Source organism: Moschus berezovskii, chromosome 8 (assembly GCF_049115385.1).
Source record: "Moschus berezovskii isolate FMDL1 chromosome 8, NW_MosBer_1.0, whole genome shotgun sequence".
Lineage (NCBI taxonomy): Eukaryota > Metazoa > Chordata > Mammalia > Artiodactyla > Moschidae > Moschus > Moschus berezovskii.
In genome coordinates, this window is record NC_142467.1 from 86195464 (window position 1) to 86201846 (window position 6383).

The window sequence follows — 6383 nt, forward strand, 5'->3', positions numbered from 1 at the left end:
ACAAAATGTACAACTGGAACTTATCAATGCAGTGTTAGCGAAATCCATATCCACTGAAAATAGTACCACCTCAGCAGAAGGCAGAAAGCAGCGGCAGAAGCAGGGGCAGACGACGCCCCAAACGAAAGCACCCGAGCTGCCTATTTGTTGCAGGCAGGAAAGGGGAAGGGGAAGTGAGTGAGTGATCAGAGGCCAAGTCCTATAAAACCGTCTAAAACTTTATGGCCAGGAAGATTCTGGATGACTGGCTTTGGATGAGAAGTGAGGATGGGGAGGCCACCTTCTCCAGAGTATAGATCAAATGTTTTAGATGCCAAAAAGCAAAGAGATTTGTGACCCTCCAACAGCATTTATGTGATAGAGAGATGGAAAGAAAGAAAAGATCAGAGATTCTATCCAGATTAAGTCTTGCATAGTGATAGAAACCTTTTTTTTTTTAATTGAAGAGACATTCACTTAACATAAAATTAACCATTTTAAAGTATACAGTTCAATGGCATTAGTACATTCACAGTGTTATGGGACAGCTACCTATATCAAGTTCAAAAATATTTTCATCACCCCAAAAGAAAACCCAGTACCCATTAAGTGCCCAGTCCCCACTCTCCTCTCTGGAGTAGGAAATGGTCACCCACTCCAGTATTCCTGCCTGGAGAATTCCATGGACAGAGAAGCCTGGTGAGCTACAGTCCATGGGATCACAAAGAGTAGGCCATGGCTGAGTGACTGAGCATGCATGCATCCAACTCCCCTCTAAAGTTAATGCCTGAAAACCACCAATCTGCTTTCTGAGTCCGTGGATGTTATTTTTCAGGATATTCATATGGAATCAACAATATATGACATTTTATGTTCTGGCTTCTTTTATTTAGTACATTTGACTCTTGAGCAGCATGAGTTGGAACTGGATGGGTCCACTTATGCACATATGTTTTTCAACAAATTTATTTATACTACAGTACTCACAGCCTGAAGTTGGTTGAATCCCCAGATGTAGAACTGTGGGTATAGAGGGCTGACTTTGAAGTTATTCATGGATCTTTGACTCTGGGGGATCAACTGTATCATGTTTTTGAGGTTCATCCACATTGTACCATTAGAGTAGTTATCGTTTGATATACCACTTCTAATAGACCACAGAAAAAGTAAAATGTAATTATGTGTTTATCACCACTTTGAAAAGAAACTTAAGTTCATTTCCCCAAGTAGACCTCGTCTTCTGGATTCTTTATCCTCAGGGTTTTTTAAAATTAATTTTTATTGGTGTATAGTTGCTTTACAATGTTGTGTTAGTTCCTGCTGTACAGCAAAGTAAACCAGCTATATGTATTCATATATTCCCTCCTTTTTGGTTGTCCTTTCCGTTTAGGTCACCATAGAACACTGAGTAGAGTTCCCTGAGCTATATAGTAGGTTCTTATTAGTTATCTATTTTGTACATATTAGTGTATATATGGAGAAGGGCATGACAACCCACACCTGTATTCTTGCTGCAAGAATCCCCATGGACAGAGGAGCCTGGCAGGCTACAGTCCATCGTGTCGCAAAGAGTCGGACACAACTGAGCGACTAAGCACAACACAGCACAGTGTGTGTATGTTAATCCCAATCTCCTAACTCATCCCACCTCTCTTCCTCCCTTGGTATCCATAGGTTTGTTCTCTATACCTGTGACTCTATTTCTGCTTTGCAAATAAGTTCACCTGTACCATTTTTCTAGATTCCACATATTAACCACATTATACAGTTTTTGTTTTTCTCTTTCTGACTTATGTCACTCTGTATGAGTCTCTAGGTCCATCCACATCTCTGCAAATGGCACAATTTCGTTCCTTTTTTACAGCTGAGAAATATTTCATTGTATATATGTACCACATCTTCTTTAGCCATTCCTCTGTTGATTGACATGTAGGTTGCTTCCATGTCCTGGCTATTGTAAATAGTGCTGCAATGAACATTGGGGTGCATATATCTTTTTGAATTATGATTTTCTCTGGGTATTTGCCTGTGAGTGGGATTGCTGGGTCATATGGTATTTCTATTTTTAGCTTTTTAAGGAGCTTCTATATTGTTCTCCATAGCGGCTGTATCAATTTACATTTCCACCAGAAGTTTAAGAGAATTCCCTTTTCTCCATACCTTCTCCAGCATTTATTGTTTGTAGATTTTTGAGGTAATACCTCATTGTAGTTTTAATTTGCATTTCTCTAATAACTAGTGATTTGAGAATCTTTCATGTGTTTGTTTGCCATCCGTTTGTCTTCTTTGGAGAAATGTCTGTTTAAGTCTTCTGCTTATTTTTTTGATTGGGTTGTTGGTTTTTTGATACTGAACTGCAAGAGCTGTTTGTATATTTTGGAGCTCAATCCCTTGTCTGTTGCTTTGTTTGCAAATATTTTCTCCCATTCTGAGAGTTGTCTTTTCATCTTGTTTATGGCCTCCTTTGCTGTGCAAAAGCTTTTAAGTTTAATTAGGTACCATTTATTTAGCTTTGTTTTTATTTTCATTACTCTGGGAGATGGGTCAAAGAAGATCTTGCTGTGATTTCTTGCTGCGATTTGTGTCAGAGTATTCTGCCTGTTTTTTCCTCTAAGAGCTTTACAGTATATGGACTTCCATTTAGGTCTTCAATCCATTTTGAGTTTATTTTTGTGTATGGTCTTTCATCCTTTTACATGTAGCTGTCCAGTTTTCCCAGCACCACTTATTGAAGAGACTGTGTTTTCTCCATTGTATATTCTTGCCTCCTTTGTTGTAGATTAGGTAACCATAGGTGTGTGAGATTATTTCTGGGCTTTCTATACTGTTTCATTGATCTGTATTTCAATGTTTTGGACATTGGTTGTTTTTGCCCATCCAGTCTCTGAGCCCCAAGCAACAGCTCTTGATTGTGTGTGGGGCATGGTCTTTCCCTCACATAATCTTTGGAGTTCATGTAATACTGATCCAACCTCCTCACTTTGGAGTAGCCATTGGCCTCAGGCTACCCAGTAAGGGCTTTGCTTTCATCTGAATGGCTATAGTTCAAGATGGATAAGTATTCCAGTGCTGCCTTTCTGTTGGACTTGAACCTGAGTCATTTTGCCAAGTGTCTCCATGCAGAGAGTTGGCAACACAAAAGAAAGCAGAGGGAAAAGAAGGTGTGAGAGAGCTGAATCATGCGGACATTGTTGAGCCACTTTGTCTAATCATGTTTAATTAGTTGAAGTCTTTTTGTCTTACATTTGTTTGAGTTGGACCTGTCATTGCAAGGCCTGAGCTTGGCCACACTCACCTAGGGCTGGGGCACTGTGCATGAGGACATTCTATCCCTAGGCCCCAGTAAGAACCTTCGTATTCTTTGAAGTAAGGACTTTGATACCCTATCTTCTTGGCTTGCATAGGTAGTTCTTTATTTTGTCACAGCAGAAGTGGAAAAGTAAAATACTATAGAGAGTTGTGTTATTTACCTACCTACCTATTTATAACTCTATCTTTAATTGTAAGTATTTTTACTATAAGTTCACGTGAAAGAAGAAATCTGAACTTTTCCTCTTTGGTTTCATGACATTAGATCCTTGATAGGAATACTCTTTTTTTTTTTGTTGTTGTTGTTCAATAGATTGAAGGATAAAATTTCATTCAATAGCATATAAAAAATGTGGGTCATTTTTATCAATAAAAAACCTTGAGGAATAACATTTTGTATTATCAAGATCTTTTCTGATTCAAACTGTCATAAACACAGCATACAAAAAAAAAATAGCTTTCAAAAATTAGAGTGGCTTCTTTCCTTGGTCTTTTTAGATTCTCATGTTTCACAGTAATAAAGATGAGCACTTTGCCTATTCCCTAAAACATTCTCCTCTCCAATATAAGTCAAGGTTTTCGATAAACTTTCAAGTAAAATTTGGTAAAAAGCTATGGCAAGCCACTCCAGTACTCTTGCCTAGAGAATCCCATGGATGGAGGAGCCTGGTGGGCTGCAGTCTGTGGGGTCGCTAAGGGTCGGACACGACTGAGTGACTTCGCTTTCACTTTTCACTTTCACACATTGGAGAAGGAAATGGCAACCCACTCCAGTGTTCTTGCCTGGAGAATCCCAGGGAAGGGGGAGCCTGGTGGGCTTCCGTCTATGGGGTCACACAGAGTCGGACACGACTGAAGTGACTTAGCAGCAGCAGCAGCAACCAGGAGAGACTTCCTTCCATTTTTCTCTTTTTGCTTTAACTGTAAAAAAGAGGATAAATTATAGAGAAATAGTTCCAAAGGCATATTCTTTTCATCAAGGATCTCTGTTTTCACTGAAGATTCACTTTACCTTTTGGTCTTTTGTGAAGAGCACCAGAAATGAAACAGCTTCATCAAAAATTATCTTGGCATGCAGAAGTTAATAAATTGATTTCTTTAAACGTAAAAATCTGAATTTTTAAAAAACCGTCAATAATCTGGTCAAATATGATTATAGATTGAATTGTGTCCCCTGAAAAGATAGGTTAACTCATAACCCCTAATAGCTCAGAATGTCAGCCTATTTGGGAATAGTGTTGTCACAGATGTAATTAGTTAAGATAAAGCCATGACTAGTGTCCTTGTAAGAAGATGGCCTTGTGAAGACAGTGGCGCATAGTGAGAGCAGCAGGTGACAATGAGGATGTGGCTGCAAGCCAAGGAATACCAAAGATTTGTGGCAAACCAGCAGAAGCTAGAAAGAGGCAAGGAAGGATTCCCCTACAGGTTTCAGGGGGGACAGGGCCCTGTCTGCCACCTTAATTTCGGACTTCTGACCTCCAGAACTGTGGGCAATAAATTGCAGTTGTTCTAAGCCACCTAGTTTGTGGTACAATGTTGTGGCAGTGCTAGAAAACAAATAAATAATTGCTTCTTTATATAATAATAATATTTTACAATGATAGAAAAGAAAAAATACCACAAATAAGACTCCTAGGTTTATCAGTCTCAAAAAGCCTTTGAGTTCTTCACCACATCTCCTGTGAGAATGTAGCCATCCTAAGCAATCGACTGTTGGTATCCCCGGGAATGCTGACGTCACTCTAAAGGGTTGAACGGTTATTGTGAAGGTCCCAGAGGAACCCTGGGGAGGGACTTTAATTACATCCATATAGAACTCAGTCTACTTGGAAAGAAAAAAAGAGGCTCTGGGTTGATAAATGGTGTCTGAGTCAGTTCAGGCTGCTGTAACAGAATCCCATAAATTGAGTGGCTTATAAACAGCAGAAATTTATTTCCCACAGCTCTGGAGGCTGAAAAGTCCAAGATCAAGGTCCTGGCAGATTTAGTTTCTAGTGTGGACCTGCTTCCTGGTTCATAGAAATAAAGTCACTAATCCAGTTCCTGAGGACTCCACCTCCAAATACTGCCACACTGGGAATTAAGTGAACATATGAATTTGAGAGGAACACAAGCATTCAGTCACTCAGTTGTGTCTGACTCTTTGCTGCTGCGTGGATTGTAGCACGAGGCCTCCCTGTCCCTCACTACCTCCCCCGGAGTTCACCCAAGTTCATGTCCATTGAATCGGAGATGCCATCCAACCATTTCATCCTCTGCTACCCTCTTCTCAGTCTATAGCAGTGGGGAAATAGAAAGGAACTGGCTACAGTTCAAATTATCTGTACTTCATATACAGAATATGATCAAGAGCAAGATACTGGGCTTTCATCACAAGATGAGGTGTGTATATTCTCACTTACCTATCAATGCTATTGTTCAGTAAAATGGGTCTCTTATTAAAATTGAATTAGTTGAGTAAAAAATACATTTGTAGGACTCAGATGAGGCCAAAGCATTGCTTGTTCAGTATTTCAAGCCCAGAAAGATGTTATTAATAAATCTGGAAGGAAATGACATTGACTTCATATCAGATTTAGCTGCTTTTAACAACAGTTAAAAGCAAGGCCATCAGAAAAAGTTTGGACGGTATGTTTCTGAAAAAGGAACAGTTCAGCAGGCTAAGATCTAAGAGTTTGTCCAACTGTGGAAGCCACAAGATGCCAGATGATTTCCAAGACCTATTTGTGAAACTTTAAAGATGCGGTAAAAGCCCTCTATTGATTTGGGGCTTTTTCTTAAGAGAGAGAGAGAGAGAGAGGCAGAGACCTTGATAGGTCACTTGACAGTATTATCCGTTCCGTTCTGTTTCGTCGCTCAGTCGTGTCCGACTCTATGAGACCCCGTGGACTGTAGCCTCCCAGGCTTCTCCGTCCATGGGATTCTCCAGGCAAGAATACTGGAGTGGGTTACTGTTTCCTTCTCCAGGGGATCTTCCCGACCCAGGGATCGAACCTGGGTCTCCCGCATTGGAGGCAGACGCTTTAACCTCTGAGCTACCAGAGAAGCCCCAGTATTATCCACAATGCTTAAAAAAAAAAAACAATCTGGCA

The 6383-nt window shown here is 40.1% G+C and overlaps 1 pseudogene; it reads left to right on the forward strand.

The window, feature by feature from the left end:
* Positions 1–3158: 3158 nt before the first annotated feature.
* Positions 3159–5890, forward strand: LOC148777113 (large ribosomal subunit protein uL6 pseudogene; annotated as a pseudogene).
* The last annotated feature ends 493 nt before the right edge of the window (positions 5891–6383 follow it).